Source organism: Amblyraja radiata, chromosome 35, assembly GCF_010909765.2.
Source record: "Amblyraja radiata isolate CabotCenter1 chromosome 35, sAmbRad1.1.pri, whole genome shotgun sequence".
In the NCBI taxonomy this organism is placed as follows: Eukaryota; Metazoa; Chordata; class Chondrichthyes; order Rajiformes; family Rajidae; genus Amblyraja; species Amblyraja radiata.
Genome location: NC_045990.1, coordinates 4,293,884 through 4,305,376, shown reverse-complemented (window position 1 = coordinate 4,305,376; position 11,493 = coordinate 4,293,884). Strand labels below are relative to the sequence as shown.

At 50.9% G+C, this 11,493-nt stretch overlaps 1 non-coding gene across 1 annotated transcript; it reads right to left on the bottom strand.

Annotated features, from left to right (window-relative positions):
* Positions 1-7,777: 7,777 nt before the first annotated feature.
* Positions 7,778-7,964, bottom strand: LOC116966155. The gene has a single exon (XR_004409913.1). It is a non-coding gene; the product is annotated as a U2 spliceosomal RNA (small nuclear RNA).
* Between the last annotated feature and the right edge of the window lie 3,529 nt (positions 7,965-11,493).

The following is an 11,493-nucleotide window of genomic DNA, read 5'->3' as shown; positions in this document are numbered from 1 at the left end:
ATGTATGTGAGTGTTGTTTGTCCCCGTTTGGTTCCGACCTGATTCGGGTGGGTTGAAGGTGGGTAAGGGTAAGGGCTTTGAGGGTCGCTTACATACTGTTGCACAATTATGCCTTGAGTGTCACTGTCTGTTATCATTGTATGTATGCAAATTGTTGTGAAATTCAAATAAAAAGATTTAAATCAAAAACCTTCTCAACCTTGAGTGTCCTTGACGTGCGTATGACAATAGACAATTGACAATAGACAATAGGTGCAGGAGTAGGCCATTCAGCCCTTCGAGCCAGCACCGCCATTCAATGTGATCATGGCTGATCATCCCCAATCAGTACCCCGTTCCTGCCTTCTCCCCATATCCCCTGACTCCGCTATTTTTAAGAGCCTCTCTTGAAAGCATCCAGAGAACCTGCCTCCACCGCCCTCTGAGGCAGAGAATTCCACAGACTCACCACTCTCTGTGAAAAAAAGTGTTGCCTTGTCTCCGTTCTAAATGGCTTACCCCTTAATCCCGTATGCCTTGATCCCGTACCACAGCTAGCCACAGTAGTCTTGCCACTTCTCCTGACCATCAAGAAGTTGAAAAGGCCGCATCCCAACTCAAAATATAACCAAGACTTGGGAGCTGTCGGGAACCCGGCTAAAATCCAAAACGTCAGAAAGGAACACCTTCAATCACCAATCCTACATCTGGGAAGGTGAGGATATTGCCAGGAACCTTAAAATATGCCATTATTGAGAGCACCCTGATGAATGGAGACATGTCCTACATGATAACAAGAAAGATTCCTTCCTGATATCCGCCACAGAGAAAAACATTTCCAGAGCTCTCTGTTTCACAATGTAAATTCTGTCCATCCAGTGGCAAGTGAAGATGATCTCACAACCATGGACCCCCCCCCCCCCCCCCTCCCCCTTCATAAACTATCCACCTGCCCACCCCATCAGGACACATCCTGCCGCATTGATGGAAGGGTTTATGGTTCCTGCACTGCCCTCATTAGCCACTTCAGAATTAACAAATCCAGAACGGACGTAAATCATTCTCAACTCTATGGGACTGCCTCAGAAAGACCACTGTGGCCCAGTGGCACAGCGGTAGAGTTGCTGCCATACAGCGCCAGAGACCCCGGTTTGAATCTGACTACAGGTGTTGTCTGTACGGAGTTTGCACCTTCTCCCTGTGACCACGTGAGTTATCTCTGAATACCAAGTTTCCTCCCACACTCCAATAACTGCAAGGTGTGTAGGTTAATTGGCTTCTGCAAATTGTCCTGAGTGTGTCGGATAGAGCTAGTGTACGGGCTATCGTTGGTCAGCACTGACTCGGTGGGCCGAAGGGCCTGTTTCCACACTGTATCTCTAAAGTAAACTAAGAAGAGTACAATTCCAGCAGAACTTCCCAGCTCATTCATTCATTCAGCTCATTCCCAGCTTCCACTGATCAGCCAAACGCTGCTGGTTTTAATCACCCTTTTGAAAAATAAATCCTCTCACGAATTACCAATCCCTAAAGGTTTCATATAATCCTTGGCCTTGACTGAATGGTTGAGTCTCTAAATTTAACAAATCTGCAACCTTATGATGTTGACTTGTTAAGTTATGAGTAAAATCCCTTCCCTGCTCAATGTCTTCAAGAAACTCAAAGAGAGTGCAGATGGTGAAAATCTAAAATAAAAACAGAAAATGCTGGAAATACTCAGCCAGTCAAGCCACGTCTGCTGGCTGAGAAGCAGGAGTTAACGTTCAAAGTTGAAACTCGCTCTGTTTCTCAATCACCCTCCTTCAGTGAATATTTGTTGCTATGGATATCAGAAGGTTACAGAAGTTCATTTTTTCCTTATCAAGGTATAGTTGAGAGATACAGCGTGGAAACAGGTCCTTCAGCCCACCGAGTCCACGCTGATCCCCGTACACTATACTACACACTAGGGACAACTTACAATATTTACCAAAGCCAATTAACCCACTTGTCCCTTTACCTCCCCCCTCGACTCCATTCAAGGACCCAAGCAGTCGTTCCAGGTGTGGCAGAGGTTCACCTGCATCTCCTCCAACCTCATCTATTGCATCCGCTGCTCTAGATGTCAGCTGATCTACATCAGTGAGACCAAGTGGAGGCTGGGCGATCGTTTCGCCGAACACCTCCGCTCGGTCCGCAATTTTTTTTTTTTTTTTTTTTTTTTAATTTCAAAATATACTTTATTCAATTGGTAAATATATACAATTCCTGAACCATTCAAACAAAATTCATCCGACATTTTCGGAGACTATACAAATTTTTCCAGTACAATTTCTTTTTTTACATTTGTCAAATTTCACCAAACAGTCCCCCACCCGTGCCACTCTGTGGCCCCTGTCCAAGTAATAAATATATACAATGTGTACACAGTGCGAAAATTCCATCTGACATTTCAAGTTCCACAAAAATGTCCCCCACCCGTGCCACTCATGTGGCCCCTTGGCGTGGGATACCTTCCCTTAATTTAATTTTTTTAATTTGAGGGGCGTCTCCACCATACCGTGCCCCCCATGTCCAGCAGCGGAAGGACCCTAGACTGTGGCCCTCCCCCACCGAGCCTTGGCGTTGGCTGCACCAAGCTTCAGCGAGTCCCTTAGCACGTACTCCTGCAGTCTGCAGTGGGCCAGTCGGCAACATTCCCTGACGGACATCTCGCTCTGCTGGGTGGTGAGCAACGCTCGGGCAGACCAAAGAGCGTCTTTCACCGAGTTGATGACCCTCCAGCAGCACTCGATGTCAGTCTCTGAATGTGTCCCTGGGAACAGTCCGTAAATCACAGAGTCCTCTGTGACGGAGCTGTTCGGGATAAATCGTTCCAGGGACCCTTTCATACCTCTCCAGACTCTTTTTGCAAATCCACACTCTGCAAAGAGGTGGGCAACCGTCTCCTCTCCATAGCAACCGTCCCGGGGGCAGCGTGCGCTGGTAGTGAGGTTCCGACGGTGCAGGAAGGATCTAACTGATAGGGCTCCCCTCACCGCCAGCCAAGCCAGGTCTTGGTGCTTGTTGGTCAGTTCTGGCGATGAGGCATTTTGCCAGACAAGCTGGGCAGTCTGCTCTGGGAACCACGCCACCGGATCCATCGAGTCCTTTCCCTGCAGTGCCTGCAGGACATTCCGTGCTGACCACTGCCCGATGGACTTGTGGTCAAAGGTGTTGGTCCGGAAGAACCTTTCCACAGACGACAGATGGGGCGGCAATGTCCAGCTGACTGGTACATTGCGTGGCATCTGCGCCAGGCCCATCCTTCGCAACACCGGGGACAGGTAGAACCTCAGCAGGTAGTGACACTTAGTGCCCACGTGCCTTGGCTCTACACTCCGCCTGATGCAGCCACACACAAAGGTGGCCATCAGGATGAGGGCGACGTTGGGCACGCTTTTACCCCCGTTGTCTGCCGACTTGTACATTGTGACCCGTAGCACCCGGTCCATCCTCGACCCCCAGATGAACTGGAAGACGGCCCGGGTGATCCCCGTGGCGTAGGAGGGAGGGACAGGCCACACTTGTGCCAAGTACAGCAGCCCCGAGAGCACCTCACACCTGATGACCAAATTGTTCCCGGTTATGGAGAGGGAGCGTTGCCTCCACAGCTCCAGCTTCCTCCCCACCTTGGCTATCCGCTCCAGCCAATTCTTGTTACTCGCCTCAGCCCCCCGAACCAGATCCCCAGCACCTTCAAGAAGTCAGGCTTGATGGTGAAGGGGATGGAAGATCGGTCGGGCCAGTTGCCAAAGAGCATGGCCTCGCTCTTCCTGCGGTTCACCCTGGCTCCCGTGGCCGACTCAAACTGGTCGCAGATGCTGATCAATCTGCGGACCGACCTTGGATCCGAGCAGAAGACGGCGACATCGTCCATGTACAGGGAGGTCTTGACCTGAATGCCCCCACTGCCTGGCAATGTCACTCCTCTTATGCTCGCATCCTTCCTGATGGACTCGGCAAAAGGTTCAATACAGCAGACAAACAAGACAGGAGAGAGAGGGCAACCCTGCCTGACTCCAGACCTTACAGGGAAACTGTCTGATTCCCACCCATTGATTTGGACTGCACTACGGATGTTGGTGTAGAGCAGTTTGATCCAATTTCGGATTCCCTCCCCAAAACCCATTTTGGAGAGCACGTCCCTCATGTACGTGTGCGATATCCTGTCGAAGGCCTTCTCCTGGTCCAAGCTGACTAGGCAGGCATCCACCCGTCTGTCCTGCACGTAGGCGATGGTATCTCTCAGCAGCGCTAGGCTGTCTGAGATCTTCCTGCCAGGTACAGCAGAGGTTTGGTCCGGGTGGATCACCCGTCCCAGAGCAGACTTGACCCGGTTGGCGATGGCCTTAGACAGGATCTTGTAATCTACATTTAACAATGTTATGGGTCTCCAATTCTTTATATCCTTCATCTCCCCCTTCTGCTTGTAGATTAGGGTGATGATGCCCTTCCTCATGGAGTCTGACATGCTGCCGGCTAGAAGCATGTCGTTGTACACTTCCAGCAGGTCCGGGCCCACCCAGTCCCACAGAGCCCAATACAACTCGGCCGGTAAGCCATCACTTCCGGGAGTTTTACTCGAATCAAAAGAGCGGATGGAGCCAGTCAGCTCCTCTAGGGTCAGTGGTTGGTCCAGACTATCCTGCTTGCTGTCCTCCAAGACCTCCGTGATAGAGGACAGGAAGTTCTGGGAGGCGGTGCTGTCTGTGGCCTTTCTGTCATACAAATCCGTGTAAAAGGATTTGCAGACCCTCATCATGTCTGTCTGCGAGGATGCTACCGAGCCGTCCTCCTCCCTAAGGCTGTTGATCACAGAGCTCCCCCTGTGAACCTTATGGAAGAAGAAACGTGAGCACGTCTCATCCTGCTCCACATGGCGGACCCTGGATCGGAAGATGATCTTGGAGGATTCAGAGGTAAAGAGCCGAGCTTGCCGGTCCTTCACCTCTCTAAGTTCCTCCCTCACATCCACCCCCCTCGACTGCAGAAGGAGCAGTTGTTGCAATTCTGTCTGGAGTTGGCACAATTCCCTCTGACTCTGTCTTGCTCTCTCAACCCCTTTGGCTATGAAGAACCTCTTAATGTTCTCCTTGGTTGCTTCCCACCAGAGTGTCGGGGAGTCAAAGAGGGGCCTCACCGTTCTCCAACGTGTGTAGTCCCTCTTTAGCTCCTCAACGTTCTCTGGGGTCAACAGCTTCACATTTAACTTCCACGTCCCTCTGCCTGCCTTCCGGTCCTTCTGTAGGTGACAGGAAGCCTGAAGGAGGCAGTGGTCAGAGAAGAACACCGGCGTGAGGTCGGTGTGTCTCACCGTGACGGCCTTCGTGGTGAAGACGAAGTCTATCCGGGATCGGGCCGAACCGTCCGATCTCGACCAGGTGAACCGCGGCTGGAACCCGCCTGCAGGGTCGCTGAAGGCGTCGTGCAGCTTTGCGTCTTTCACCATTTCCATCAGGAACTTGGATGTGCTGTCCAGTCTGTTGTCGGCACTGCCGGATTGTCCAGCCGCATCAATGATGCAGTTGAAGTCACCGGCCAGAACGAGCTGCCGGGACGTGGCCAACAGCACTGGGAGCTGCTGGAAAACGGCCTGCCGCTCGCTCCGCACGGGTGGGGCATACACATTAATCAGCCGGAGCGGAGAACCACGGTACATTACATCCACCACGAGGAGACGCCCCGCAACCACCTCCCTGACCTCAGTGATGGCGAAGTTCCCTCCCCGCAGCAAGATCCCCAGGCCGGAAGCACGACAGTCATTGCCCCCCGACCACACCGACAGTCCGTGGGGCCACCATCGCGACCACCTCCGATAACAGCAGAGGTGTGGCAACCCGCACTCCTGGAGAAAAGTCACATCTGCCTTGACCTTGGCCAGGTACTGTAAGGCATTTACACATCGCGCAGTGCTCTTCACACTGCGCACGTTTAAAGATGCCAGTTTGAGCTCCATTGTCCTTTAGAGTCACTGGCCATTTTCCTGTTCCCTCATGCCCACCGCTTCGGTGAATTGCCTCACCTTTCCTGGGCTCAGGTACCCGGCCTCCTCAACGGGTTGGGTTTCCCGTGTCGTAACCCGAGGTGTCGTTGGGGGGGGGGGCAGCTCGTTTTACCCCCTTCTGGGTGCGCCGCTTCCCCCGTCTCTCGTGGCTGGGGCCCGGTGACAGGCTTACTGCTCCCGGAAACTCGGAGCTGAGGCCCATCGGCCGCTACGATGCTCCCGGTTGCCCGGAGCTGGGGCCCATCGGCCGCTACGATGCTCCCGGTTGCCCGGAGCTGGGGCCCATCGGCCGCTGCACTGCTCCCGATGCCCTGGGGCTGGAGCCCCTCGACCGCTGCTCTGCTCTGGGGCTGGAGCCCCTCGACCGCTGCTCTGCTCCCAATGTCCTGGGGCTGGAGCCCCTCGACCGCTGCTCTGCTCCCGATGTCCTGGAGCTGGAGCCCCTCGACCGCTGCTCTGCTCCCGATGTCCTGGGGCTGGAGCCCCTCGACCGCTGCTCTGTTCCCGATGTCCTGGAGCTGGAGCCCCTCGACCGCTGCTCTGCTCCCGATGTCCTGGAGCTGGAGCCCCTCGACCGCTGCTCTGCTCCCGATGTCCTGGGGCTGGGGCCCCTCGACCGCTGCTCTGCTCTCGGTCTCCTGGTGCTGGTGGACAATCGGCCTGGTCCTTCTCCTTTCCTCCCCGGTTTTCTTCCTGTGTGGTTTCCCATTCGCCTCATCCTCCGACGAGGAGAGGTTGCTGCCTTCTGTCAGGGAGAGAGACCGTTTTTTGGGGGGTTTTTTGGGGCTTGCCAACCCCTTCTGGCCTCTGCTCCGTGTGCTGACCCTTCTGGTGTTTTCGATACTTCACCATCGTCCAGAACTGCTCTACCCCTTCCTCCATCGACTCTCCCTCCTGGGCTTGGTGCTGGATTTCTCCTGGCACTTGGGGGCTCGAGGTGGTTGAGGTGGTTGGGCTGTCCTCATCCCTGTTTCCCCTTTCTGCTGGGGACTTGGCAGTGGTAGTGGGTGTCTCACCTACCCTGGGGGTGCTGGAAGCCGCCCCTCTTGTTGCCTGTGCGTATGAACAGGCTCTTTTTGGGCAGGCCCTGTAAAGGTGGCCTCCCTCCCCACACAGGTTGCAGTTCTTGCTGGCCCGGCAGTCTTTTGTCTCGTGGCCCTCCGTTTTGCAGTTTTTGCAGACCACTGCATTGCATTGGGCCACCACATGCCCAGGTTTGTTACATCTTCTGCATAGTCTGGGCTGCCCCACGTAACTTAAATAGCCTCGGTTTCCTCCAATTGCGAACACCGAGGGAGGGTGGAGGAGAGCTCCTTCCTTGTCCATCCTCAGCTTTACCTTGACCTGCCGCTTGCTCATCCAAATCCCTTGCAGATCCTTCACGTCCACGCTGTTCCCTTCTCCGTCGACGTAGCGAGCAAGGAAGGCGAGGACATCCACTACGGGCACATGTGGGTTGAACATATGTGATCGTCCTTTCTTTTTGGTTTGGGAGGGTGAAGAGTGGCTGCACCTTCAGCAACGACAGTGGAGCTTCATTCCCCTTCTCCTGGAAATCCTTCATCAGCTTTTGCCATCCTGTCGGAAGCACAAAGGTAACGTCGAAGTATCCGTTACCCGGGAAGTCCTGGAGGCAGTAGATAACCCTGGGCTCAAACTTGCAGGTCTCCAGCAAGACCTTCTTTACAAAAGTATCTCGACAGAAGGGCATCCCCTCGCTGAGGTCCTTGACACTAATCCTGAGGGTATTGTGGATACCCTGTCCTCTAGCTCCCATTGCAGCTGCCATTGCTACGATTTTACACCGTAATCTGCAGCTCTTGTCCTTAATGGACCGCCAGGACTGTTCTAACAAGAACAGATAGCCCCTTTCACTGTTCCAATAAGAACAGATGTTCTCTTTTACCACTGATAAGAACAGATACTACACTTGATCTTAGCCAAAAGACCGAGAAGCTCGGTCCGCAATAACCAAGCTGACCTCCCTGTGGCTCAGCACTTCAACTCCCCCTCCCACTCCCCATCCGACCTCTCTGTCCTGGGTCTCCTCCATGGCCAGAGCGAGCAAAACCGGAAATTGGATGAACAGCACCTCGTATTCCGCTTGGGGAGTCTGCATCCTGCGGGCATGAACATTGAATTCTCCCAATTTTGTTAGCCCTTGCTGTCTCCTCCCCTTCCCCAGCCCTCGGGCTGTCTTCTCCTGTGCCTCACCCCTCGGGCTCCTCCTCCTCCTTTTTCCTTTCTTCTCCCCGCCACCCCCCATCAGTCTGAAGAAGGGTTTCGGCCCGAAACGTTGCCTAATTCCTTCGCTCCATAGATGCTGCTGCACCCGCTGAGTTTCTCCAGCATTTTTGTGTACCTTCGATTTTCCAGCATCCGCAGTTCCTTCTTAAAAACCTACAAATCTGTCCGTCTTAGGAGTGTGGGAGGAAGGCGGAGCACCCGGGGAAAACACACGCATTCACGGGGAGAACGTGCAAACTCCGTATTGACAGCACCCGTAGTCAGGATTGAACCCGGGTCTCTGGAGTTGTAAGGCAAAGGGATTTCATCAAATTGTTTAAATAGTCCAGAAATACATTGCACATCTTTTTTTTAAACATAAATGCGAATTGAGGGGTAGAGTCTCCTCGTGTTATTATGCTTGTTGCTCTCTGTCGGTTGGAAAGTCCCGTGCAGTCTGGGTAGGTTAATCAGTAGCAAGAGATTTATGGATCTGTCTTGGCTGTTGCTCATCTCCAATTACTTCACGCCTGTAACACGCCCATGAATAAATAGAATGGGATCTCCTGTGGAAGCTCTGCACTTACCTCACTCAGCCTGGGGAACTAATGCAGGTAACCCACAACTCATTAACAGGAAAAGCACCAACAAAACCAATACTGCTCCTGCCAAACTGATAAATGATCTCAAACAGAAAACTCCAGCTTTCAAATAAGACCATAAGACATAAGACCATTAAGCCCAACGAGTCTGCTCCACCATTCGATCATGGCTGATTTATTTTCCACTCTCAACCCCATTCTCCTGCTTTCTCCCCGTAACCTTTGATACCCTTGCTGATCTAGAAGCAATCTGGAGAATTCCTTTGACGTTAGTTTTTAATTTATTCTCCAAGGACAATACCTTCTTTAAGTGCCGATTTCAGCTGTTTGCTGGGCCACTTCAACTGTAAATCTCTTCAAGCATAAGATTAAAATCTGACCTGACCCCCAACAAATCTGAATTCAAACCAAAGATCTTATAGCGCTATAAGATCTTTGATTCAAACCATGCTCGAGTACTTAGAACATATTCTTTACCCGTTCCAACCCAAACCGGAATAACTTGCAAAGGATGGAAAAATATAATTCGTAACGATTAACATGGTCCAGATTTAAGCAAATTACCTGAGCTTGGATAGAGTTCACCACTGCCCCACCCAAATGCAAATGTTTTATCAGAATCCACATCTGAAATGGACTTGATAACTCAGAATATGTCAGCAGGCTCAACAAATTCAGCTCGTGAATTGTTGAATTTCTTTACCCCAGTGAGCTGCAGAAGTGGGATAAGGTCATAAGTGATAGGAGTAGAATTAGGCCATTCGGCCCATCAAGTCTACTCCACCATTCAATTATGGCCGATCTATCCCTCCCTCCTAACCCCATTCTCCTGCCTTCTGCCCATAACCTCTGACACCCGTACTAATCAAGAATCTATCTATCTCTGCCATAAATATATCCTCTGACATGGCCTCCACAGACTACTATGGCAAAGAATTCCACATATTCACCCTCTGATGAAAGACATTTCTCCTCATCTATTTCCTAAAGAACCTCCTTTAATTCTGAGGCTATGACCTCTCATCCTAGACTCTCCCACTCACTAGTAGAAACATTCTCTCCACATCCAATCTATCCAAGCCTTTTGCTATTCTGTATGCTTCAATGAGGTCCCCCCTCATTCTTCTAAACTCCAGCGAGTACAAGCCCAGTGCCGACAAATGGTCATCATAGGTTAACCTACTCATTCCTGGGGTCATTCTTGTAAACCTCCTCTGGACCCTCTCCAGAGCTAGCGCATCCTTCCTCCAGGTATGGTGCCCAAAATTGGTCACAATATTCCAAATGCGACCTTATCAGCACCTTATTGAGACTCAACATTACATTCCTGTTTTGTATACAAGCCCTCTTGAAATAAATACTAGCATTGTGTTTGCTTTATTTGATGAATATCGAAGAGTGACAGATATTTGAACTACAATGTGGTCAAGGGGTATGGGAAGAGAATGAGAAGGTGACTGGTAGGGCTACAATTGGATCAGTCATTATCTCATTTAAAGAAAGCAGGCTCAAGAGGCTGATTGGTCTTTTTTCTTGTCTTGTGTTTGGTTCGTAGTCAGATCTTATCTGACTCAGGGAAATGCAAAACTAGGGCAGAGTGGGAATGGGCAAATAATGAATGAAATGGTTGAGTTCTCGTCAAGAATGCATTGGACAAGGGGGGAGGGAGGGAGCTATTAAAATTTTATTTATTCAAAATAACGAATATATAAATAAACAAAACTATGCAAAAATTCTTCATACATTCTCAGAGTCAGACTCAGTAATGTTCACATTAGGATACAAGAAACTGCAGATGCTGGTTTACAAAAAAAAGGCACAAAGTGCTGGAGTAACTCAGCGGGTCAGGCAGCATCCCTGGAAATCATGGATAGGTGACATTTCAGTTTGGGAAACTTCTTTAAAGCAATCTATAAATAAACTTGCCAGCCATGTGCCCCCCCCCCCCCCCCCCTCTTCCCCTCCCCCCGTGATATCCCTTCCCTTGTTTGAGGGGTGTCTCCTCCAGACTCAGCCCTTAAATGCCTAGCAGAGGAAGGACCCTGTCCATCTGCAGTCTGGAATGGGACAAAGCAAAGCTTGAGTAGGACTAAAGAAAGAACTATTCCACCCGTCCCACAAAGAGACTTGTGCATTTTCACACCTATACCTTTTGCCTGATGGGAGAGGGGAGAAGAGGGAGTCAGGGTACGACTTCCTGGCTCGATTATGCTGCTGGCCTTGCCCAGGCATCGTGAGGTACAAATGGAGTCAATGGAAAGGAGGCTGGTTTGTGTGGTCGTTTGGGCTGGGTCCACAATTCGTTGCAATTTCTCCGGGTCTTGGTTGTTCCCAAACCAAGTTTTGATGCTTTTTGAAAAGATGCTTCTGTAGAAGTTGGTCAAGAGTTGTTGGGGACGTGCTTCCTAAGTCTTCTAATGAAGTAATAGCGTTGGTGTGCACCCTAGTTTCCCAATATTCCTTAGTGGATAGATTTATTGTGATAGCTTCCTTGATACACATTGATTCCTGATTGATTTCTGATATTGCAAAAGTAACCACATTGCAGGAAAACAGCTTGGAATATGCTTTGGGGAATGACGGTGTGTGCAGAGAGGTAAAGCCACATTGACTTGGCTCACCTTTAGACTGGCCTCAATCTACGCCACGTGTTAACCTCCC